General features: G+C 42.6%; 1 long non-coding RNA gene across 1 annotated transcript; it reads right to left on the reverse strand.

Annotated features, from left to right (window-relative positions):
• Positions 1-26,917, reverse strand: LOC142456291 (uncharacterized). The gene is made up of 3 exons (XR_012786054.1): positions 26,683-26,917; positions 798-1,010; positions 1-72 (listed from the first exon to the last, which is right to left on the reverse strand). It is a non-coding gene; the product is annotated as an uncharacterized LOC142456291 (long non-coding RNA).
• Positions 26,918-27,233: the final 316 nt, after the last annotated feature.

The raw sequence follows: 27,233 nt of genomic DNA on the forward strand, positions 1-27,233 counted from the left end.
GCACTATCTTTATTTGTAAAGCCGTCTTGTGCTTTGAAAACAAGTAGGCCAAAACAGGCACTTCACTTAAGTCTGTGGAAAAAAAGGAGAATGTAGCTCAGCCTCTCTGTTTGCACCAAACTGCCGCCCTACTAAAGCTTGAGAAGTTACTCTTTTTAAAATGAGAGATTTATTGGAAAAAGAATTTGCAAACTCTCTGAATGCCCAGCTAACAGGTGGATTCTGCTGATAACTCTAAAATTATTCCTTCTGTTTATTAACTTGGAAAATCGGCCAACTGATTGGTGTTTTATGTTTCTCAGCTTTGGAATGTTTAAAAGCGTCTTAGAAATCTCTGCTTAATAAGTCTAAGAAACAAATGTTCCGAACTGGTCCTGTAAATTGAAGCTTTATTCTGTGCGAAATTATATCCACCATCCTGATGACTCATCACCTTTAACCACCATGGGGAGGAAAATCATATTATCATCTTGGGTGGGGAAATTTGACTGGGAATATTGGGTTGCAGCAGAACCAAGTTTGAGTTTGGAGGTTTAAAGTAAGAGGGATGTTAAAGAAAAATCACCCTCACGTTATCAGAATAGAGTAAATCCTGAGTTATAGACCACTTGCACTTAAATATATTTGTAAATTCACTCTCACTTGGAACCAACACCAACTCGGTGGACATTATTCATTAGAATCACCTTCACTGGCTGCATGCATGTGCAGCGTTAAAATTCACTGAAGAAGCTTCTAAACTTTTCATGCGCTCATGTAAGAATAAATAAGAACCATGCGAACCTATTCTGACTTACCTCCAAAGTCCACTGGGAAGACACTTAGGAACAGATCTCAGTGGGAACCCCGGTGGGGCAAGGGGTGGGGGGGCGGTAGGCGGCCTGTACTCTCAATGGTCTCCATCAGTAATGCTGTGCCTGAGGGCATACCCTTGAAGATGCTGGAGATGGCAGTGTTAAGGAAAGACCCGTTGGCATTAAGGCGTTACTTCTGGAATCCTGATTGGAGCACTAGAAAGGAAAGGGGGATTTGTAACCGCACGATCAACAAGGAGAACTCTGGGAAAGAACCTGCTTGTTCTGCGAGGAAGATTCGCTTAAACAAAGGCATTTAGGGTCGTCTGCTTTTCATGAAAATCACATACATATGGCCTTTGAAAATTGTCACTGAAGATGGTTTTGCTCTAAGGTAGAATTCACCACTTTATAGCTTTTTGGCTGCAAGTCTCAGGTTTGGCTTTTTTTCCCCCCTCCTCTCTCCCTGGCTTTTGGCCTGCAGCCCAATAGGAATGTATGATCACTAGCACAGTAGTTAAAATCTCTGAGTCTTTTTGAAGTGCCTTCGATGTTACAATGATGGGATGGTTGATTGCTTTAGCAATTTAGAAAGGAACTTTATTCTGCCCCCTAGTGGCAGACATGCTTAATGATGCTTCAAGATACATTCCCTCTCCTCCCCCATATTTTAAGGACATGGGGGTAGTGTGGGAGTTACCTAAGAAGTTTATCCATCTTCTATGGAATATATGTTTATTTTAAGCAGAAAACCATCCAAACTGAGTGGGGTCATGAGATCATCTCCTATCATCTGACTGTTAGGGCACTTTGCTGTACTTTGCTAAACAACAAAGCACGAGAAACAGACGATTCTCCAGGCCATAAGCCTGGGATTTATTAATGTGCAGTCATGGAGTGCACAGTAGAGGCAGAGGCAGGGATACATCTGCATGTATGCACTTATTTGTTTATCGATCTATCTAAAGAAAGGAGTGGATAAAGGCAGACCTTGTAAAACCTCGCCGTTCTGCTCACACCACTGTTTGTCCACAAGAGGCAGCAAAACTATTAACACTAATTATAGCACTGGTTAGTGCACAGGTCCCAGCCCTTTCGTGCTGAAAATCATAAAGAAAGCCAGGTACGACCAGTGTCACGACAGGCCTTCTGGTACTGAGGTTTGGATGTTGGAAACTTTTTAGCACATATAGCTGTCCCCTTCTCCTCCTCCTCCCCACCACTGCTCGGTCCAACCCAACAAACAACAAAGTGGAAGGGATTTATTTTGTATTACCCCCTAGCCTGTGTTCTGTTTGTTTTTCACTCTTGAACGTGGAATTCTTACCCTGCACCGAGCAGAGGCACAGGGGCACACCGCCCCACATGTGCATGCCTAAGCCATGCACCAGGGAAAGCTCATGCTGGAGGAAGATGAGGAGGACTAAGGAGGAGGAAGGGGCGGAGGGGTCCGTGGAGAGAGGACGGGACAGCTGGACCATGTGTAATGTGTCAGTTTGCCTCCATGCCACTATTGTGTTGCTGATGTTGGAATGCAGAGAAGGCTCTAGTTTATTGAATAAGGAGGCATGTAAATTCCAGTTGTCAACATGTGACGTTCCTTGAACAAAGAGAGAGGGCTTCTCCATACCCGTATTTGATTTCTGGTCACAGCTACACATTTTCCTAAGCTCTTTTTTTTTGCCACCAGGCAGCATCTGGGTAACCTTCTCATTTCACACTCCAGGTTTTATTCCATGGGGTGAGCCCTTGCTGGAAAGGCAGATAGCTGGGCGACCAGTCGCCATGGAGTCAGGGGACCCTCAAAATGAATGCTAAGAGCTCCATTGCGAACAAACACTGAACAGTATCTTTAAAGGGGGATATTTGCTATGGTTTTATTTATTTCAGTCTAAAAAGCAAACCCTTTACTGAGGAAGAATATGGGAAAGAGAGAACAACAGGAATGCAAAGGCTCTTTTGCTTGTGGAGCGTGTTTAGTCACCGGGTTGTAACCATGTCAATTTAATCCCTTCTTCACAAACTGCACTAGGGAACTTCACGATCCACACAGGGCCAGAAATGCATTCACTTCTTATCTTTCTGTCTTGCTGTGTAGCTCCCCACCCTGTCCCTGTGGTTTGAGAGACACTGCTGACATCTCTGTGATTGTGAGTGGGGTTCTGGGAAGCTTGCTATAAACTGGAAGAGGAGGAGGACGAGGAAGAGGAAGAGGAGGAGGAGGAGGAAAGAGAAAGGCATTCATTGAGTAAGACCAACTCCAGAGCAGCCTGTTTCCTGGGAGTTTAATTAAAGAAAGAAAATTCTATCCCTTTTTCACACAGGCAAACATTATTCATATTTTGGAGACCTCTGATGCCGGTTGCTTTGTAATAGAAAGCAGAGAACATTTTGTGGTAGAAACTGAAGTTTCTCTCTCTCTCTCTCTTCACTGGAGAATTTCATATCAGAGGACAATTCACAATGCTACGATCTTGAAATAGCCAAGTTCCCCCACATGTCCCCATTAGAGACTAGTCTCTGTGATTCCTCTCAGAGGGACAGCAAAGGGGACCCTGGCAATATACATATATTATAATGCTCAAAGTATGTTATGATGAAATATACATTATGTTTTAAAATGTTGCGCACATCGTGAAACTTCTTACAGAGGATATTTTCTTGATATTGTGGCTGGAAGTGAGTTTCAATCCTGCTTTCAAAGCCATTTGAACAAAATAATCTGGTTTAAACCATAATATTTTTGTACTCAAATCCATCTATTTCCAAGGAGATTGACTTCAATTTAGAAATGACATGGGGAGATGTAAATCAATTAATTTCAAAAGATACAGAAGTAGCTTCTTTTCAATATCACTCAGTGGTTTTGAAAATACCCCAACTACCATCAGCCTCTATTTTCTACTTCTCTACCAAGGAAAAGACAGCCCCACTCAGGCCAGGGAAGGGTAGAGAGAGGGAAAAGACAATGTTTTTCTCCTTCTTACTGGATTTAGAGTGAGGCCTATCAGAATTTTGAATACATACAGAATCAGTAACAATGCCAGGCCAGCCATATGGGAGCCTGAGGCAAAAGGAAAACTCAGCAATACTGGTCCTGTCTTTTTTTTTTTTTTTTCACATTTTGCTATTTATTTACTCAAGTATTTTTTCATTCTTATTGACTCTTTAGTATATTGAATTCAAATATTGCTTTTGTTCCATAATTTTACCTATCTGTGAAAGTCTGCACAAATTGTGCTTGCCTCAACTGCTTGACCTTAATTATGGGCCTGCTTACATAGCGGGAAACCACACTTTGTTTGGTTCAGTGCAACTTACTGCCAGCAGCTGATTATGACTAATAGGGAGGGGCCTTATATAATAGGGCAGACTTGTCCCTCTGAGTTTTTGAGACTGCAAAAGCCCCCTCTTTGATTTGGTCACTAAAGCATGTTAGAATTCAAAGGGAATCTATTCTACATAAAACACCTTCCATGGAAATCACCGCTACTACATTAATGTAGTGGCCCCTTTCCATATCACTAAGTTGTTATTCAGGGTTTCCTGTGGTTGTTACTAGGTGCTGTTGAGTAGGTTCAACCCATAGCTACCTTACGCACAAGAAAAACAAAACCCCGTACAACCTGACGATTGCTCCCAGACCTGAAGCCCATTGAGGCAGCCCCTGCATCAATTCATCTCATCCAGAGCCTTTCTCTTTTCACCACCCTCCACTGTGCCAAATCCAATATCCTTCTCCAGGGATGGGTTTCTCCTGAAAATATATCCAATATAAATTATTGCCATTCTTGCCTCTAAGGGACAGTCTGCCGTTACTTCTTCTGATACAGATTGCTTTGTCCTTTTAGCAGTCCAAGATACTTTCAATATTCTTCTCCAGCACCACCCATACTTCCAATGCACCAATTCTTCTACAGGCTTCCTAACTCAATATCCAACTTTCACACCCATATGACGCAACGGAGAACACCATGTCTTAGTACAGGTGCACCTTAGTCCGCCAAGTTACATGCTTGCTCTTCAACACTCTAGAGAGGTCCGGGCTAGCAAATTTACCCACTGTAATACATCCTTGGATCTCTCAACTGCTCGTTCCATGAACACTGGTTGTGGATCTAAAATCCTTGACAACTTCAACTTTTTCTCCATTTTTCATGTTCCCCTTTGGTCCAGTTGTGAGAATTTGGGTCCTCCTTACATTGAATCGTAATTCATACTGATGGCTACAATCCTTGATCTCCATCAGCACACACTTCATGTCTCCCTCACTTTTAGCAGGCAACGTTGTGTCGCCTGCCTAAGGAAGGTTATTAATAAGCCTTCCTCCAATCCTGATGCTACATCCTTCATATAATTCAGCTTCTCTGGTGATCTGCTCAGGATAGAGATTGAGTAAATGTGGTGAGAGGGTACAACCCTGACTCACACCTTTCCCGATCATAAACCATCCAGTATCCCCTTGTTCTGTGCACACTACTGCCTCTTGATTCATGTACAAGCTTTGGATGAGCACAATGAAAGGTTCCAGAATTCCCGTTCTTCTCGGGGTCATCCACAGGTTCTTATAGTCCACACAGTCGAACGCCATGGCATAGTCGATGACACACAACTAAACATCTTTCTGGTGTCCTCTGCGTTGAGCTAAGATCCATCTGACAACCACACCCTATTCTGAATCCAGCTTGGACTGCTGTCAATGTGCTATTGCTACCGTTGTTGAGCGATCGTAAGTAAGAGTTCACTTGTATGCACTGTCAATGGTATGGTTCTATAGTTTGAGCATTCTGTTGGGTCACCTCTCTTTGGAATGGGTACAAATATGGATGTATGCCCTCAGTTGACCTCAGTAGTTATTTCCCATATATGACGGAGTGCTTCCAGTACATCTTCAGCTTTCTAAGCATCTCAATGGGCATTCCATCAGATCATGAAGCCTTGTTTGGGACTAATGCATTCCATGCAGTTTGAACTTCTTCCTTCAGCACCATTGGCTCTTGCTCATATGCAACCTCTTGAAGTGGTGGACTGCCAACTCTTTCTTTATGGTACAGTACGTGTATATTCTTTCCATCTTCTCTTGCTACTTCCTGCCTCCTTGCATATTTTGCCTCTAGAATCTTTCAAAATTTCAGCTGGCAGTTTGGATTTTTTTTCTTCATTATTTCAATTAAAGTATGGTGAGTGTGTTCTTCCCTTTTAGTTTTCTGATTCCAGGGCCTCGCACCTCTCATTGTAATATCTGGCTTTGTCTTCTCAAGATGTCTTTTGAAATTTTCTATTCTGCTTCTTGAGTCCATCCTTTCTTATATTTACTTTAGCTGCTCTGTGATTAATAGCATATTTCAGAAACTCTTCTGACATCCACTTTGATCTTTTCTTTCTTTCCTACTTTTAATGACCTTTTGCTTTCTTTATGAATGCTAGTCTTGATGTCTTCCCAGAGCTCATCAGGTGTTCTGTAATTAGTGTTCAATGCATCAGATGTGTTCTTGAAATTCAGGTGGGATAGACTCAAGGTCATATTGGACATGTAAGTTCAGGATAAACCTGAAGGCCATTCAAGCAAGTCCAGGGGTCCTTAACACCCCTCTAAAAACTTTTTGCTATGTGCTCTTCTCTCTCTAGGAACTCACACTCACTGTAGGCAAGTCCATTCTGACTCATCGTGACCCTATAGGACAGGGGAGAACGGCCCCTGTGGGTTTCGCTGACTGTAACTCTCACCAGGATAGAATGCCTCATCTCTCTCCAGTGGAGGGCTGGTGCTTTTGAATGCTCACCTTGACGTTAGCGCCCCCCAGTGCATGAGTCACTACACCGCCAGGGCTCCTGACATGTCGGGTGGAGGAAAGCGAGTTTCCTGCAGGCGGTTTGACTCATGCCATTACTCCAAGGCCGTTTGTTTAAGATCTCTATTACTATGTGGACAGCCGTGCCACAAGTCCGTTGTTTTGACAGAAATTCCTTTTCTCACAGTTGTTTTGTTTTGTTCTCCCCTCACAGTTTAGGAGGCTACATGCCTGAATGCCAAGCACTTGTCTAAGGCAGCGGTTCTCAACCTGTGGGTCGTGACCCCTGTGGGGGTCCAACGACCCTTTCGCAGGGGTCGCATGATTCATAACACTAGCAAAAGTTTGAGGTAGCAATGAAATAATTTTATGGTTGGTGGGGTTGGGGGGCTCCCTACCACATGAGGAACTGGATGAAAGGGTCAGGGCATTAGGAAGGTTGAGAACCACTGCTCAGGGGCTCTGACTTTCTCTGTCAGCTATGGGGGAGGGGCCTTGTGTCCTCAGTTTCTATTTCATAGGTCTTAGAGATCTCTCTGTATCTTGGCATTTTCTCTTCCGCCATCTTTGTCTGCTTGCCTATGTATTACTTTTTATATCCCAAAGGATACTGATTCAAGATACACACAATCGAAATTATGCCACATTAGCATAACAGAAAACCTGTTCTCAAGTGGGAATATAACAACAGGCATAGTTTTAGGATTTACAATGTACATTTTCTGGGGAACATAAGTCAATTAGAAACATTACACACTTTTATCCCCCCAATTTCATGTTGTTCTCACATGCAAAATATATTCACCTCACCATCCCTCCAAAGCGCTCAAACGCACGGCCATCAAGTTGACTCTGATTCACGGCGACCCCTATAGGACAGGGTAAGAAGGCCCCTGTGAGCTTCGAAGACTGGCTCTTTATGGGCAAAGAAGCCTTGTCTTTCTCCCTCATCCCAGATCTTAAATCCACCCCAACTCCAAAAGCTAATCTTCTCAATCAACTAAGTCAAATATGGATGAAGCCTTGGGTGTATTTTTCCTGCAGTAAATTATTTCATCTCTGAACCTGTGAAATCTAGCTTCCAAATTATATTTCCAAAGTACAATGGCCGGTCAGGTTAAAGGTGAGCATTGCCAATGCAGGCGGGAGAAATCAGAAGGCAAGAACAGTTCACACCAAACAACAAACAGAGAGCCTATTCCCAAATGGGATTATAACCACAGACAGAGAAGTAGGATTTACAGCACACATTTTAGAGAAACAGAGTTCAGTTAGAAATGCTCCACTCTCGGCCCCCGAAATTCATGTTGTTCTCACATGCAAAACAATCACCTCATCGTCCCTTGTGGCACCAAATAAGCCCAACACTCAGCAAAACCAATTATATTAACTTGTAAGATTGGAAATTAATCCTCTCTTCTCAAAAGCATCTGGCCAAAGGCCCTGACCTCCAGATATTGGAGAATGGGTTCATCCTCTGAATGCCGGCAGCTGGTTCCTTGGCTCCACCTTCCAGCCCGTTTGAACTGGACACTCGGTGCCTCAAGTTTAGGCTGCTCCCTTCTCTTAGTCTACCTGAAAGGTTGCCCTAACAGGCCCTATTGCTTTACCCCCTCAACTTTAGGGTGTGGTCGTCCCAACTCTCTCACCCCCCAAACCCCCAGTGTACAATTTGACAGTCGCCCACACTCTAGAACCCAGTTGGCAAAGATTTGACTCTTTGAAAGCAAGGTGACCACAGCTCCCCCACCCACTGTGCTCCAGGAGACCAGACCCCCGAAGTCTCATCCTGTAGTTCTGCTGAGCGCTGATCGGCTACAGGCCTTTGAGTTTCTCACAGGTCAACATATGATGCTCCTTCAGCCGGTTTCCTTTCAAGAGCATCTTTCCTTTCATTCTTTCTCAGTCCCCTTCAGTCTAAGCTGGTGAGTTTTCTGTGGTGGTCCTTAGTTAGATCCATCAGTGATGGGTTGAAACTCTTGAACAAAAGATGGAATGTCTAGGTCCTTAGGGAGCATTTTAAGAAACGCGTCCTTAGTTTGTACTGCAGAACTTCTCAAATCTTTTAAGTTCTCTTTTCATTTTGTGTTGCTCATTTTTAAGTCTACCTCTCTCCTCTCAGCATGTTCTAAGAATCTTTCAGTGATAACTTTCAATATCTACCTGGCTGATGAGTCATCTAAACAAGATCCTAAAGTGGCCACTGTACAATCAATCACTTGTTCATCGTTTTCTGTTAGAACTGACACCAGAAACACATTTAACACAATCCCAGCAACACCCTGTGGCTGGTACCGTAAGTGTTCCCTAAGATGATGGACACATTCCCTAGTGCTCACCTCAGTTCCTTCTGAGCCCTGGCAACAATAGCTTTTGATGGACACAACTCTACCAACTGCCTCTTCAAGGCAATCTAGGGTTTTACTTTTAGGCACCTTAAAACTCTCCTAGGCTCCACCCATGACCCAATTCCCAAACTAAATCATTGTAGGTATTGTTTGAGATGAACCTCTAGTTCTTGATATCAAATTCTATCTTTATTAATCTAGCGCTGCTACCACCGAAATACCACAAGTAGATGGTTTTAACCAATAGAAATCCAGTTCCTCAAACTTTAGGGAGGCGCTAGTTCAGCCAGAGTGTTTCTTGGAAACCAAAGTAGTGAGACTTCTTTCTGTACTTTGGCCATGTTATCAGTAGAGATGTGACATTCCAGAAAGATACACCAGGCTTGATAGGCAGAGGGTCAGTGAAAATGCTCGACAGAGCGACCATAACTAGGGGCTCAAACATCACAGCCATTGTGAGGCTGGGGCAGGACTGGGTGGTGTTTCGTCGTCTTGGACATCGTTATTAAGAGTTTGGGACATAGTTATGATGAGTCTGAACCAACTCAATGGCACTGAGCTGTTACTGCCCAGCTCCACGAGACAACTCCAATTCGCAGTGACTCCGTAAGACAGGGTAGCAGGCTCCCCAGGTTGTAATCTTTGAGGAGGAAGCAGACACCCCATCTTTCTCCTCCACAGCAGCCGGTTGGTTCACAGCACTGACCTTTCAGTTAGCAACCACAGGCACCGAGATACTGAAGGAAGCTGGGAGTGTTTATCCAGAGAACTTGCTCGAAGGAAAGAATTGGTATCGTTGGAGGAGGTCCTTCAACTTCTGCTTCTTGATTCTTTTAATATCTTCGAGTATTTTACCCCATCTCTCTTCTGCTTATGTAATCCATTTTTTTCATCTCAAAAGATTCTGACTCCAGATATTTTGAATGCTAATTCCGCTCCATTAGCATAATAAAGGCATCAAAGAACAAAAATCATATCATTCTGAATGAGGGGGAGTGTGGAGTGGAGACCCAAAACCTTTCTGTAGGTAAATAGACATCCCCTTACAGAGGGTTCTCAGGGAGGAGATGAGCCAGTCAGGGTGCGGTGTACAATGATGAAGCATACAACTTTCCTGTAGTTCTTTAATGCTTCCCCCCCACCCCACTATCATGACCCCAATTCTACCTTACAAATTTGACTAGACCAGAGGATGTACACTGATACAGGTAAGAGCTGGAAACACAGGGAACCAGGATAGATAAACCCCTTAGAACCAATAATGAGAGTAATGATACCAGGAGGGGAAGAGTAAGATGGGGGAGAGAGGGGGAACTGATCACAATGAGCTACATATAAACCACTCCCTTGGGGACAGACAACAGAAAAGTGGGTGAAGGGAGACCTCAGTCAGTGTAAGACATGAAAAAATAATAATAATTTATAAATTATGAAGGGTTCATGAGAGAGGGAGAGTAGGAGAGGGAGAGGGAAAAATGAGGAGCTGATACCAAGAGCTCAAGTAGAAAGGAAATGTGTTGAGAAAGAAGATGGCAACACATGTACACATGTGTTTGACACAATGGATAGATGTATGGATTGTGATAAGATCTGTAAAATGAGTTAAAAAAAAAAGAAAGAAAACCCATCCCTAAATGGGATTATAGCCAATCCAGGTCCATGGATCAAATCCCCGCCCCCCCAGGTACAGAGTTTCAACTCAGGGCCTCTGCTCTGTGGGAGAAAGAGGAGGGTCTCCCCTCCCTCACAGAGTCAGACACTGGGACAGACTCAATGCCAATGATGGCAGCTTTTCCGGATAACACTCCTTTTGCCTCGCCCTTCACCTGATTAACCGCCCCCAGCTGCTACAGATCCATGTGGTTCTGTGGGTTTGTCCCTCCTGGATGGTGCCCTTCGGGTACTGGATTTCCGATTCCCAGGCACAAGGCATCATATGTCAGATGTGGTCACTGCTAAAACTGCTGCCTGGGGAAGGCTCCCTCCAAACTTCTTCCTCGCCAATTCCTTGCTAGCCTAGAAAGATAGTGCGCCAGGGCAGAGAAGAGCACTGTTAACATGTATTTACAGGGCCATTAAAACAAAGCTCTACCCTGGTATAAACCCATGGTGTGTCTGACCTGAAAGGAGAGAGGGAAAAAGAGGGGGAAAAATATCATCAAAGCTTTTGGCTTTTTTCAGCAGAATATAGTTTGATTTTGATGACTGAAAAAGACAAAGAGATGTGTGTGTGTGTGTGTGTGTGTGTGAGAGAGAGAGAGAGAAGGGATGAAGGAAGGGAGAGGGGGTGAGAGGGAGAGAGAGAGAGAGAGAGAGAGAGAGAGAGAGAGAGAGAGAGAGAGAGAGAGAGAGAAGGAAGTGATGAAGGAAGGGAGAGGGGGTGAGAGGGAGAGAGAATATACATCTCTATTTGTACCATTTAGCTACAGAGAGAAAAATGCAGAAACCACCTCTCAAGTCAGGAGAATACTCCAGCCAGCCAGGGTGTTATAAATTAGAGCCTGTCAGTGTTACAATGTATATTAATAGTCACACCTCTTTTTAATGAGTTTGGCATTGGCAGCTGAGAGGAAATACAAGTCATCATGGCTGTGCTCATGCAACCCCGACAAAGGAATCCGTAATAAATCTTCCTAGAAGAGCACTCACCATAAATATGTATCACATAAGGCATCTGTTTTACATTCTGCATATAAATCAGCATAGCGCTGAATAGCAATGAATCAGCTTCTCAATGCCTGATTTGATAACAAATCGACTTGGATCTGAGGAGAGAGAATTTACAGTCCTCACCCTCAAGACAGATAGTCAATACTTAAGACGAGCGCCAAGTTAACTTTTCTTCAGCAAGCAAGTTTACAGACGGAGTGGGTGGGGGTGGGGGTGGGGGGGCAGGGCTAGGGAATTCCAGGGGGAGGTCAGATTTTGAAAGACATACTGTGGCATTTATCTGCATCTGAACATGTTTCTCTCTGCTCCCCTTGCATATCCTTCCTGGAGAATTCTTTTGGTACTTTCGGCAAGTGCTGACTATGATGAGCGTTGGCCATACAACATGGGGCAAACCGGAGGGGCACCCAGACTAGACAGGACCTCCCTCTGCCTTGTGCTGCCTCGTCACCTGTCCCTGCCTGGCTGGGTGGCTCCCAAGGCTGGGGGAGGAAGCAAAGCTCTGACCCCTTTCTTTACAGACCGTTGATAATAACTTCCTGTAAAGACCTTTTATTCCCTGCTACAAAATGAGTGAACAGTATTTATGGCATCTTTCCAGTATCAGAGGGTTGATGGGATCAGGTCACAGGGGGAAACTTGAATGGCTCTTTATTGTCAGGAGCACTGCCTGACACAGACATGTCCAGTCGCACTGAGCTTTGAAAGGCTTCAAGACCACACGGGCAGAGCAGCCACTTCCAAGGCTGTGCCAAGATGAAAGCGATTGCTCAGGCTGACCGAGGCGGATGGAGGGGGAGCAGCGGGACCAGTCGGACAATATTGGGTCTAGCCTGGGGAGGGTGAGTGCTCTTTTGCAAAGTTCTGGAGGTGGATGTTTGATTTGCCCCTGTTTTCGTTCACCTGGGCTGTGGTCCGTCATTTCTCTCTGAGTGGAGATACTCACCTCATTGGCAGTAGGAAGCAGTCGCTTCCTGAGTTATGAGACAGGAGTGTTTTTGAATGTTGGCGCTCTCTGTAGGCTGAGCAATTGCGATATTTTTATAGGCTCAGTGACTCTGGCTTTTCAAATAAGTGCATGTTCTGCTGTCTACTTCTCAGCCCAGGGTGCATAGTGGAAATCTCTTCAAATATTGCTGTTATTTAATATTTAAAATCTCGTTGGGTGAATGTAAAGAAGGCCACCTCCATTGATAATTGACTTGCTAACTAGAACAAAGTATCCAAATCTTCAGGAGTTCCTATTAGATTCATCCCATCGAATCAGCAATCTTCTAGTTACACCTTTTCTCTTTTATTCTAGGAGATCTGCAGATACAGACATGTCATAGAGGAAACCGTATGTTTAAGGTTATCTTTAAAAATTCCATGATTATATTAACCTAAAAGATGGTGGTGGAAGTGTACCCAGAGACATGAACAAAGAGCCTTACTGCCAAGGAAACCCGAAAGAGCCTCTTGACCGTGCCACATACGGGGCCACGGGATCTGGAATGTACTTGATCCCAATGAGCTGGCTGTGCTTTCATTTTGTGGTTATCATTGTTTATTGCACAAAATCGACAACTTACCTGAAGAACAATAAAGGTATCACTAGGGCCAGTCCACTTAAACTATGCTCATCTTCGTGGATAAATCTTTATTTATAAATGTAATTGGCATACTGTGGATCTCAACTGGGGGACATAGTAGCTTTCAGGGGACATCTGGGTGGTGTCTAGAATTACTTGGAGTTATTTTTAGTGATCATTGCTTGTAGGGGAGGGTTACTAATGGCTTCTGGTTGGGTCAAAGATGCTGGAAAACATTCTATGAGGTATAGGGTAGCTCCCCGCCTTTGGCCCATGTAACAGAGAATTGCTAGCCTAAGAAACGAGTAGTATCAGGGTACAAAAAGTTGTCTTCTAGAAGACGCATGAAGGTAAAGATGAATAGAGCATGGAATGTGGCAATACAACCTTGAGGCACTTGGAGCCTATGAAGTAAAAACTGACCTCACAGATTCCAAGCAAGAAGGACAATGCAAAGTGATTGTAAAACATCAGGCTGAGATTAACTTCATTAAATGCATTTTCCCTAAAAATCAAATGTAATATAAGATTCTAGCTCAATACTGTATACAAACATTTCTGGGGTGAAGACTGTGTAGTATGGCAGAGACCAGACCAAAACCAGGGATGCACATGGTAGACAATGGTGGAGGAGGTGGGGAAAGGAAAATAAAAGGAAAATATAAGGAAGAAAAGGGAAGTGGGGGCATGGGGCACTAATCCACCCAAGGGGAGGGTATTGTTTATATCTCCACAGGCAAAGTGGGACCAGACTTCAACCCAGTGCTGCAAGGTGTGAATGCAATATCCCGGCGTGGAGTAGGGAATCAGTGGAGAGGTCTAGGAGGCTGGCCCCAGCACCCAAAATTAAGTGGATTCCTGCCCCTCCCCCGAAAAGGAAGACATTGATTCTGCAGCTCCGGGAGATGGACATATCTGATCAGAGCACACGGGAGCAGATGAAGGGGCAGGAGGAGACAGTGGAACACAGCCTGGCCCATGAGGCCGTGAGGATGATGTTCCTGAGTAGAGCAGCCAGTCCACAGAGAGAACAACATGGCTGGCCCTACTATGAGACATGATGCCCCTCAGTGACTAAGGGCAATACAGGGGACAGCACCGGAGACACAGTGTGGGAATTGCACCTGACCTGATCCCACCACACCGAGGCAAAGCACTGGGGGAGTGCAATGGAACAGCAAGGGAATGGAGTGGCAAGGTCCCCAGGGAATGCTGAAAGTGGACTTTGGGGCCAGGGCATGGTGCCCCAACAGACTGGACTGGAAAATGCTCCTAAGGGCCAGCAAATGATCCTTGAACGAACTACAAGCCTTTCTTTTGTGAAGTGTTTTGTTTTGTTCTTTGTCAGTGGTTTCTTTTTGTTCTTTTGTTGTATGGTTGTATACTGTTGCTGTGTTTTCCACTGTCTTTTTTTCGTGCATGTTAGTGTCTCCACAGGTCTGTCTGAACAGGACAGGTTGGATGAACTATCTGGAGGAAAAACAATGGGACAGACAGTTCCGGGGGGGACAGACAGCTCCGGGTGGGGGATGGGGGGAGGGTAAGGAAGTGGTGTTAATAAACACAGGGACAAGGGAACAACATGGGACCCAAAATGGTAGTGAGGGGGGAGTGGCAGGCCTGATGGGGAATGATCAAGGGTAAGGTTGCATAGAGAAGAGGTGTAGCTGTAGCCCAGGTGGGTATGGAGCATGGTAGTGGGGCAGGAGGAAAGTCAAGGGAGAGGGAGGAAGGAGCTGGGAGTCAAGGGGTATGTATGGAGGTCTAGACAAAGACATGTACATGCAAACATATATATAAGGATGGGGAAATAGATCTAAGTGTCTACATTTATAGGTTTAATATTAAGGTGGCTGAAGGACCTTGGGCCTCTGCTCAAGCACTCCCTCAATGCATGAATACTTTCGTTTGTTAAATTGGCACTCTATGATGCTCACTTTCCCAACACAACTGCTGAAGCCAAAGTGGGTGAACAAGTAAATGGGGTGAAGAAAGCTGATGATGCCCAGATATCAAAAGAGATAGTGACTGGGGTCTTAAAGGCTTGAAGATAAACAAGCGGCCATCTAGCTCAGAAGCAACAAAGCCCACATGGAAGAACACACCAGCCTGGGTGATCGAGTGGTCCCAAAGGGATCAGTTATCAGGCATCAAAGAACAAAAAGTCATCATATCATTGGCTGCACACCTCCATGATAGGATCGCTGAAGACAAATGGGTACATAAGCAAATGTGGCGAAGAAAGCAGATGGTACCCGGCTATCAAAAGAGATAGTGTCTGGGGTCCTAAAGGCTTGAAGGTGAACAAGCAGCCATCCAGCTCAGAAGCAAAAAAGCCCACTTGGAAGAAGCACACCAGCCAGTGCGATTACGAGATGCCCAAGGGACCAGGTATAAGGCATCATGCAAAAAAAAAGAATATATGAATGGGTATATATATATATATATATATATATATATATATATATATATATACATATATACATACCATATTGAATGAAGGGGGAAGTGCAGAGTGGAGACCCAAGGCCCAAGTGTCGGCCACTGGAGATCCCCTTATAGAGGGGTTTAGGAGAGGAGATGGGTCAGTCAGGGTGCGATGTAGTACCGATGAAGAACACAGCTTTCCCCCAGATCCTGGATGCTTCCTCCCCCCAACTACCATGATCCGAATTCTACCTTGCAGGGCTGGATAGGTTAGGGGTTGTACACTGGTACATATGAGGGATAGAGGCACAGGGAATCCAGGGTGGATGATATGTTCAGGACCAAGGGTGTGAGGGGCGATGCTGAGAGAGTGTAGGGTGAGTGGGTTGGAAAGGGGGTACTGATTACAAGGATCCACATGTGACCTCCTCCCTGGGAGAGGGACAGCAGAGAAGGGGGGGAAGGGAGGCTCCAGATAGGGCAAGATATGACAAAATAACGATGTATAAATTACCAAGGGCATATGAGGGAGGGGGGAATGGGGAGGGAGGGGAAAAAAAAGAGGATCTGATGCAAAGAGCTTAAGCGGAGAGCAAATGCTTTGAGAATGATTGGGGCAGGGAATGTATGGATGTGCTTTATACAATTGATGTATGTATATGTATGGATTGTGATAAGAGTTGTATGAGTCCCTAATAAAATGTAAAAAAAGAAAAGAAAAGTTAAAACAACAACAACAAAAAAGATTCTAGCTCAAAATGAGCTCCACAAAAAGAATTTGGAAATGTTTACATGTTTAAATGCTATCCTTCCACTGACCGGAGAACACCTTCATTGAGTTTTTCGTTGCTGTTGCTATTGCTTGTTTGTTTGTCTTTCAAATAATAAGGGCTAGTTAGACTTGGCTGAACTAAACCAACATCTCCCACCCTAAACTACACCTTGGGAAAGACTGAAAATTAATTCAATGTTTTTTATTGTAACATAATTTTGATATATTCATTTTTTTTTGAATTATAAATATTACACATTGTGATACTTAGGGATTATGTCAACTAGACACTCCTGGATAAGCTTAGGGCCAGAGCTCAACCTGTCAATCACACTGCAGCCTGATGGCACCTCCTCATTTTCTTAAGCTTTCTCTTCGCCTTCTGCTGCAGCTAGAATTTGTATCTGGTTCCTTGATCTCCTATTGCATCACCTGCTCTTTCCAGAAACCATTTGAGGACTAACAACTATGGATTCATTCAGCCAACTTTTGACCTCTGCCTCCACCAGTCTGTGCCTCCTCCTGCCTCTGCTTTGTCAACTCCTTCCTGTGCATCAGATTCCAAGAGTCAGTAGAAGTCTGGCTTAGACAGGACTGGACTTGCCCATTTCTACAATGATGTAAGGCACTTATTGATATATAAATACCTTTCTATATATAACACATATAAATGTCAGTGGTTTACCTTCTCTAGAGAACCTAACCCAACACAGCTGGTACTGGGTGTGGTTTTGGAGAAACATTATTGTAAAAGAGGAGTTTTCTAAATTGGTTTTCAGGTCTAATTAGGCCTAAAGGCACTGAGAATTCTGTCTCTGTAAGTAGAGATGAGTCTGTCACTAGTAGTAAAGAGGGCACGGCGATTGGAGCAAAGCTAGGAGTTCAAGAAAGGCACTCCAGAGGATTTGCAGAAGTTCTATAGTTTAGAAGAGATTGAAAACCATTCTCCATATTCATCTTTCCCCCAGGATCAAACTCAGGTCCATCTTTACAAAGAATTATGGAAATGAACTAGTTGGGCTGCTCCTAACTCTACTCCTGTTTTTTTATGTTGAATAAGATATTAGCTAGAGCTCAGACTTAATTGTCGCAGGGAAAGCTGAGATAATACAACATAATCATAAGAATAAATAACAGGTGTATTAGTTACTTAGTAATGTTATAACCAAAATACCACAAACTGAAAAATGTATTGACTAAAGGAAGAAAAGTGAAAAAAAGAAAAACTCAACAAGAAGACAAACTAATAGTTGTCAGTGTAGCCATTTTTGAAAAATTTAAAACCACATTCTAATTGGGATGGCAACCTTATAATTGGCTCTGCTCTTTCAAGACCACATGAACGCCCACATATGTAGCTAGCAACAAAAGAAGTGCAACATTCCCCTTATTTCCAACACCCTCCCAGTAACCAAAACTTTGGCCAATCATTGCCTCCATCCACCCAGCTATGGACATCCTCTATCACACCAAGACCATGCTCCTCCTGAGGTTGGAGATGCAGGTACACTCCACCTTCTTTGAGCCAAAAGAATGACCTTTCTTAGAACTAGTGACTATACTATCTCCAGCCATACTCCAGGTTCAGTAGGATCTCTTTCTGAAACCAGGTACCCTGCCCTTTATTGTCCTCTTAGCCATTAGCATCACTACCCACGTGTCCTGCCCTCTCCTTTCCCCTATTTATTCTTTCTATTTTTTCTTTTATCTATTTTTAATTCTTATCTTTGTTTTTCCTTTTTCTTGCCCTGTTTTTCTTTGGGCTTTAAAATCATTTTTAATTTTCCCTTTCCCTTATTTTTTCTGTCCTATGCTCTCTTTATATTTTCTTTTCATTCAATTCCTAGCTTTTATTTTATTTTTGATGTACCTTGTTTTTTATTATTACTTTCTTCATAAATTATTTTCTGTTATTAAACATTGTTGATTTTTATTATACATACTTTTGATATAATTTGGTTTTGCTTACTTATTTTCCCATTTAGCAGGGTCTAGCAACTGTGACCACAATGCCAAGCCTTACCCACACTCTTTCTACCCTGCCCACTGGATGAGGTTCCACCAACTGCTCCTGCAGTTCCTGATCAATCATAGATGGCAACCACCACCACCCAACACACATAGCTGCTTTACAGGAACAGCGCAGGGAATAGTAGCACATGCATTTCTATCTTCTGTGATTCTCACCAAGAGACAAGTGACGAAGGGGGTCATGCTAGTGATCAGACGAGCACCTTCATCATGAAAATACAGGTATCAAAGTAAAGCAAAATAAAATAACCTGGGCAAAACATAAAATCAGCAATCAAATATAAATATAATAACACCATAATGTCTCGGAGACAACACAAATCTTAGTTCACGTGAAGTGACAAAGCAGAGTGGCTCCAAAAATATGAGCGAAGAACAGAGCTACAATACCTTCTTGAGAAAGAAATATTATTGCAGCTACATGATAAATAATTCAGAGAATTCTATTTAGTTGAGAATAATAGGGAAGATAACAGCAAAATTCAGGAGAACACACGAAAACAAACAGAAAAGCTAATGAAAAATTGGGAACCACACAAAAAGGGGGAACCCAGAAGATTTATACTTCAACTCAGATTTCAGAGATATATAAGGCATTAAAAGGACAAAAGACTCAAATTAAATCAATGGAATAGAATTAGTGATATAGATATGTATAAATCATTTTATTGGGGCCTCTTACAGTTCTTATAATAATCATTCAATTGTATCAAGCACATTTGTACATATGTTGCCATCATCATTTCAAAACATTTTATTATAACTTGTAGAAAGTCCTTAGTATCAGCTCCTCTTTTCTGCCTCCTTCCCCCAACCTCCCACCTGCATGAACCTTGATATATTATAAATTATTATTATTTTCATGTCTTTCACCATCCACTGTCTCCCTTCACCTAAGTTTCTGTTATTTGTCCCCCTTTGGGGGAGGGGTTGTAGGTAGATCATTGCAATTGGTTCCCATTGTCTCCCCCTTCTCCTCCCACCTTACTTCTACCCTCATGGTATTGATAATTCCAATACTGTTTCTGAGGGGTTTGACTGCCCTGGATTCCGTGTGTCAAGAGCTCTTATCTGTACCAATGCACATGCTCCAGTCTAGCCAGATTTGCAAGGTAGAACTGGTGTGATAATATTTGGAGGTGGGGGTGGGGCAGGCATTACAGAACTGAAGGAAGGTTGTGTGACTCAGTGGTGCTATAGTGCACCCTGGATGACTCATCCCTTCCTTGTGACCCTTCTGGGAGGGGATGTCCAATTGTCTACAGATGGACTTTGGGTCTCTACTCTAACCCCCATCCTTTGGGTCCATATGATTGTTTGTTTTGAGTCTTGTAATGCCTGTTACCTGATTCCATTGACACCTCATGATCACACAGGTTGGTGTACTTCTTCCATGTGGGCTTTTTTGCTTCCCTGCTGGATGGCTGCTTGTTTAACTTTATGATTTTAAGACCCCAGATGCTATATTTTGTAATAGCCAGGCACCATCGACTTTCTTCACCAAATTTACTTATGCATCCATTTTGTCTTCAGGATCATGTCAGGAATGTGAGCATCACAGAATGCCAAAATAATAGAATAAAGTGTTCTTGCATTGAGGGAGGACTTGAGTAGAGGCCCAATGTCTGTCCGCTAACTTAATACTTAACACATAAATACATGTACATAGACCTATATTCCTATTGTTATAGAGTAATATGTTTACATATATTCATGACTATATTTATACCTCTATGTCTTTTGCCTCTTAGTTCTTTCCTCTATTTCCTTTTACTTTCCTCCTGCCCCACTATCATCTTCAATATTCATTTGGCATTAGTAATGCTTCTCAGCTACATTGTACTTGATCAAGCCCCGCTAGGCTTTCTATGCCCTCCTTGCCATTGATTTTAGATATTTTGTTGTTCCCTTGTCCCTGGGTTTGTTGGCTCCCTCTGTATTCCACCACCTCCTTGTCTTCCCTGCCTCCCCCACTCCCCCACCCCCTGAACTGTCAGCCCGGTTGTTTGCTTTAGGGATTGTAAGCAATCCTGACTATCTTATACAGACTGACATGGCGAGAGGAGATGGGGAAGAGCCTATAAATAGTTCCAGGTCTGTCTACTGACCCTTGTGAATGTTTTCTGATCAGGTCAATAAGGTGTAAGCCCTGCCCCCGAGTCAGAAGTCTATTTTCGGGAATCCTTGAGGACTTTGTTGCTTTGGTCCCCTCGCTGCTTTTTTGAGCTTCCTTTGTGGTTTGTTCCGGTGTTGGGGCTCAGACCAGGCATGGTTCCCACACAGTGTCTCCAGTAATATCCTCTGTGGGTCCCACTGTGGATGAGTGAGGGGACATTATATCCCTTGATGAGTCCATCCCTAAGATCCTCTCTGTGCTTTGGCAGCTCTGAGTAGAAATGTCGTCCTTGAAGCCCTCTTAATTTGCCCCTGTGTGGTCTGGGAAGAAGCACCACTCTCCCCAGACCATATTGTTAATGCTGTCCTGTGTAGTGCATTCTTCCAGGGAGGGAGACAACATAGGTGGGATTGGGACTGGCTCTACAGCCCTCTCTGTTTTCCACTGCTCCATGCTGATATAGATTAGGGATATTAAAGATAAATGTCAATACTAATTGGCTAGAAGAAGAATAAAAAAATAAGAATTATATGGGAAACCATATAATAGCATACACATGAACAAAATTTCAATACAAGAAGTAACACATAAAAAATAAAACCTAGAAAACTGTAGAAGACTTGTTAGAATAAAATACCCCAAATACTATGACATATAAGAAGACATATATTCAATAAGCCTAATGAACTCCAAGCAGGATAGATCCCCAAAGAAAATCTCCAAGACACATAATAATACAACTTTCCAAAACAAAAGGCAGAATCCTAAAAGGATCTTGGGGTGGGGATGGGGGTGGTGATGAAGTTACTGACAAATGAGAACCAATAAGATTTCTTCAATTTCTAGGCTGAAATCATGTGGTCAATAAGGTATTAGGATGAAATATACAAAACAGAAAGAAGAAGAAAAAATCCAACCAAGAGTTACATACCCAGTAAGATTGTCCCTCAAATATGATGGCAAAATTAAGTCATTTCTGGATAAACAGAAATTAAGGGACTTTAGAAAACCGAAGAAAAGTCTTATGAGGAAATATTAAAGAGTTCTTTGAACAGAGAACCAACAGCAGACAACAACTTGAGATTAATACTTATGATAAAATCACCCATAAACTAACTCAAATATAAAAATAACTGAAAAAAATAAACAACAATATTTTCCAAGAGGGAAACAGAGATCTCAAAATTTCAAAGTGGATACCTATAAAACTGAAAGTAGGATAAATACACTAGTTATAAAACTTCTTAATGAAAGGTATTCGAGATGATGCCAAGCTAGAACGAGACTATCTTAAACCTGGAAGAAAAGAATAAATTACAGGGTAACCTTAAAGAACATTAATAATCTCTATGAGAAAAATAACAGATTTAGTAAACACTAAAACAAAACACCAAAAAACCAGCAAGGAAGGAAATGATATGATAATCCATAAACAAAATGAACTAAAAACAGAAAACTATATCTTCAAAGAAACCAGCCCCACCACATCCATTCAACAAATTTCAACCCACTGCTCTCAAGTCAATTCCCCTTATAAGGATCATAAATGATAGAACTGTCTCTGTGGGTTTCCAAGATTTTAAATGTTTATGGGATTAAAAAGCCTCGTCTTTCTCCCTGAGAGGGGGTGGTGATTTTTGAACTGCACACTTTATGGTTAAGAGTCCCATGCATAACCAACTAAGTGCCAGGGCTATATCACATAACACTTAATTGTGTGCATGGATCAAGAGGAAGTTGTGCAAACAGAACAAGGGGATACCGTCTGGTTTAAATTAGGAAAGATGTGTGCCAGGGTTATACCCTTCACCATGCTTACTCAATGTGTATGCTGAGAAAATAATCAAAGAAGCTAGATTATATGAAGAAGAATGCAGCATCAGGATTGACAGAAAGCATATTAGCAACTTGTGATTTGAAGATGACACAAACTTGCATGAGGAAAGTGAAGAGGACGTGAAGCACTTGTTGACGAAGATCAAGGACCGCGGCCTTCAATGCGGATTACAGCTCGTGTAAAGCAGACCCAAAGCCTCAGAATTAGACCAATGGGTAACAGCATGATAATGGAGAAAAGTTTGAAGTTGTTGAGGATTTTTCTTTTCTTGCATCCGCAATCAATTCCCAAGGGCGTAGTAGTGAGGGGATCAAACAGTGCACTGCATTGGGTAAATCTGCTGCATAAAACCTCTTTAGGGTATCGAAAATCAAGGATGTAACTTTTGATGGTACATTTGACCCATCAAAAATGAAACTCACTGCCCTCGAGTCAATTGGGACTCATGGTGGTCCTATACAGCAGAGTGGATCTGCCCCTGGGAGTTTCTGAGACTTTAAATCCTTACAAAGGTAGAAGGTCCCATCTATTTCCCAGGGAGTGACTCATGATTCCAAACTGCTGACACTGAAATAGCAGCTCAACTAGTAACCACTTCACTACCATGGCATCTGACCCAACCCAGGGTATGCTCATTCACTCACCTCATACGCACATGAAAGTTAGAGTGAAGAAGAGTCGATGCATCTGAATTATGATGCTGGTGGAGAATATTGAAAGTACCATGAACTGGCAAAAGAACAACGACAACAAAATCTGTCTTGGAAAAGTTATTGCCAGAATGATCATTAGAAGCACAAATGGAAAAAAATATATTATCTCAGGTACTTTGGATATGTTAGCAGGAGATACTAGTACCTGGAGAAGGACATCAAGCTTGACAAAGTAGGGGGGCAGTGAGAAAGAGGAAGCCGTTCAAGAAAATGAACTGTCACAGTGGCTGCAAAAATAGGTTCAACTATAAGAACGATTGTGAGGCTGATGCAGGTGTGGGCAGTATTTCATTCAGTTGTGCACGTGTTTGTGATGAGTCATAACTGACTTGATGGACTGAACAACAGCAACATAATGATACCCACAGCATGATACCCACCACGAACAACAACATGATACCCACCACAAACATAGATATAAAAATTCACAATATAATTTTATCCAATAGTTAGATAACATATTAAACATTAATAATATACTAAGATCAAGTTAGGTTCATTTCAGGATGGCTTAACATTAGAAAAACAAGCAATGCAATCTTCCACATAAATAAAACAAAGGAAAACAACCACATGACCATATCCGCTAATGCAGATAAGGCTTGTGATGAAATCCACTGGTCATTAATCTTTTTTTGCAAACGCTGCTTAATATAGGAAAAAAATAGGAATTCTTCAACTTAAGGGAAAATATACAAACCAATAGTCAACATTACTGTGAGTGAAGAGAGGATGAAAACATTCCCCTTTTGAACAAGAACCAGAAAAGAATGTCCTGGCCTTTATCTGGACTACTAATTCAATATTGCACTGTAAGTCTCAGCCAGAGAAATAAGACAAGACAGGAAAATGAAAGTACTCTACCCTGTCACACGAGAAGAAAAATAGTCCTATTTGTAGAAGGTGTGATCATATACCTAGATCTGTAGCTATAACGCCACTGTGATTCTTTAAAGAGATGGAAAATTAATCACCACCTTTATATGGAAATAAAAGGGATACACTACCCCCTGGCCCCAGATAAGTCAAGCATTATTGAAAAAGAACAATGGAGGAGGTCTCACACTTCCTGATCTTAAAAATGACTGTACAGACACACCAGTGCAAACAACCCATTCCTGGTACAAAGACAGAGATAGAGAGTAAGGGGTCAGAATGGAGAACCCAGAAGTTAATCCATGCATCTATGGACAGCTGATCTCTGACCAAGGGCCAAAATGTATTTGCTGAAGAAGAGATAGTCTTTTTTATATATGTGGCTGTCAAAAACGAAGATCCATCTGCAAAAAAAAAGGGACCCATATCTCACACTATACACAAACATAAATTTAAAATGGACCAAATTCTAAATGTAAAATGGGAAACTATAAAGGCTGCCCTTGCCTCCCGGCTCCACTTTCAGCCAAACGACAAACAGGTCGATAAAGTGAACAGTAACATTCGTGAGGTGTGCGATCCTTAGAAGAGAGTGTTATTTGAGATCAAAGAGGCAGCATTTGCCAAGCACAAAATTCAGACTTCAGGAAGGGTCAGGATAGAAGGAGGAGTCGAAATGGGAAACACGGGAACGAAGTGAGATGCATGCTGTTACATTGTTGGATTGCAAACAAGGACATTAAACAAAATGCCTATGGATCGTTGAGTGGAAAGCTGATTTGGTCCATAAATCTTCACTCAATCCATAAGAGATTAATTAAAAATCACAGTTACCATGGTTGGTCTCCAACATGGCTGGCCCAGCTGCAGACCTATGTAGTTATTCGCACCATGGGAAAGTGCTCTGGTGAGGTGTGGCGTGTGAACCAGGGACTGTCCAACGGGAATTCCTGCTCCCCCAGATCACCTCTGCCTCATGTTTCCTGTTATAGCATGAACCTGGCTAACTATAAAACAGTGGGTTATTTTTCTGCTATTTTCTGCTGACTAATGAATTACCATCAGCAGAGCTCTGGTGGTGTCCTGGGCTGCTAACTGAGATGTCAGAAGTTCAAAGCCACCAGCTGTTTCTAGGAAGAAAGATGAAGCTTTCTACTCCAGTAGGTTTACCAACTCAGAAACACACCGGGGCATTTCTACCCTTTCCGGTGAGTTTAAATTGAGTTGATGGCAGTGAGTTAGGTTTGGTTTTAAGAGCTATTTGCTTGACTCGGGTTGTGGCCTTTCTGTTTCCGACTTGGTTGTTTCTCTTCTGAAATTGAAACTCCTCAGTTACTCACACTCTTAAATGAACACATAAATAAATAGTCATGCTAGGTAGGCTCAGTAACCACCCTTAAATGAACACATAAATAAATAAAGTCACACTAGGTAGGCCCAGTAAATTATAGTATACAACTCTTTTATTATTTCATATTTTTTAAATTATCAACTATTAAATGGGATGAGCTTTTCGTAGCAAAACTAAACACTTCCAGTCCCTGCCAAGTGTATTGTTTCAACCCGAGAACACTAGGAAAGGAGCAAAGGAAAAAGAAAGCCATTGGAATAAAGAAGCTCTAAGTAAGAAGAGACATGAAATATCATGTTGAGAGTAGCAGTAACAATAACAACACTAATCATGGCAAATCAGAAACGGATAGTGTTCAGTTTCTCTCCTGCTTCACCACCTCACAGGATATCCCGTCTAGCTGCTGAAACAAAGCATGGAAATGAATCAGTTGATAAAGGATTTTCTCCCATTGAAGATGTGGGTGATTTTGTTCCATGTAGGGGAAGTTGAACATTAAGATGGATGTTCCTAATCCGTTGAGACTACATTTCTCAATGCTGTGGATGCAGATTTTGTGTGTGTGAGAGATAAAGGATGTCAAGGTAAAGGTAAAAGCATTTTAGTTCAGTCGGATAAGAAATCATGCTTAGAATGACGTCAATACATAATTTTTTCCAACATTGATCATTACTATCTTTCGGTTACTCCCCAGCCTGACTTCTTTTGTCTCTTTTTAACTGACAGCTATAAAAGTCTCCTGAAACTTTTCTCGAGGATGGAAACAGAGAATTAAGCAACAACTTTGGGGAGGTGGGGCCACAAGAAAAGAATCAGAAAGGCTGCTTTATTCAAGAGATATTCAGAGGGCATTCAAAAATTAGTGTGCTATTACCCATTTTGAAGACTTTTAAATGATCCCTAAGCAAAGTTTTTTTTTTTTAAGTTAAAGTCCTAAGTAAGCCAGAAATGAAAAGTCTCCTCAATGACCAAGGTTTATCTGACCTAGAAATGAACCTCTCAACTTTCAATTTTCTCAGAAAGTTAAATTTGGCATCACAAATGTTATTACCATGTTCGTATCGGAACGGACGTCTTGCGGAGATGAAATCTTAAAAGAGACAGGAGAAGATGAAAGCAGATTCGTGTAACTTTCATTTTACATAAATCTTGGGCTGTTTTAAAAGTTCATGCCATCCAAATATGCCTGAAGAACTCCTTCCATCCAAGGACCATGCAGCCCTTGCAGTACTGCTGGTCACTGACACCATCACCACGTCTGTGATATGTAAGCTGCATTTCAACATACCATCTCCCAACCAATTTGGGGAACCACAGGCAATGAGATATGACATAATTGCAAATGAAACAAAACAAACAAACAGCAGGGCTGTGTAAAACTCACCATCATAAGCTATCTAGATGTCCTGCTCAGGCCTCCTTTGCGGGGGACTCCTGCAGGCCACCCAAACTGCTGACTGTCTTCCCTGAGCCTCTCCAAGAAAAACTGTGAGCCTAACGACTTTGTTTTCACGTTTTGAAACTGAACTTGACAGGACCTGCTTCCAGGCCTGGGTGGTGCTGAGAAAACTCAATTGCACCAGAATTTGGCCGGGACCACCAGACGCGTTTCATGAGAAGGCATCTTTCCCTGCTCGGACCACTGCGGTTTATGAATGTGCTGGGAAACAGAAAGCAGGTCCCAAAGGCTGAGAAAAGGCCATGCCCTGCTCATTGAGAAGACCACACACTCTCGTCCTTTCCTCTCACCTCCCGCCCCGAGCATTTATAGTTCGAAAACCACACCATCCTTTTGTTCCCGAGGCTGAGGGCAAAAGTGGAAAAAGGCAGAAACACAGATCGCGTCTTACCGCTGAGAAATCCTCGCTCTGGGCAAAGCTGGAAAATAAATAAATAAAAGGGAAACTACAAATGGGATCGCTCTTCAAACACACA

The sequence above is a fragment of the Tenrec ecaudatus genome, chromosome 9, assembly GCF_050624435.1.
Source record: "Tenrec ecaudatus isolate mTenEca1 chromosome 9, mTenEca1.hap1, whole genome shotgun sequence".
NCBI lineage: Eukaryota > Metazoa > Chordata > Mammalia > Afrosoricida > Tenrecidae > Tenrec > Tenrec ecaudatus.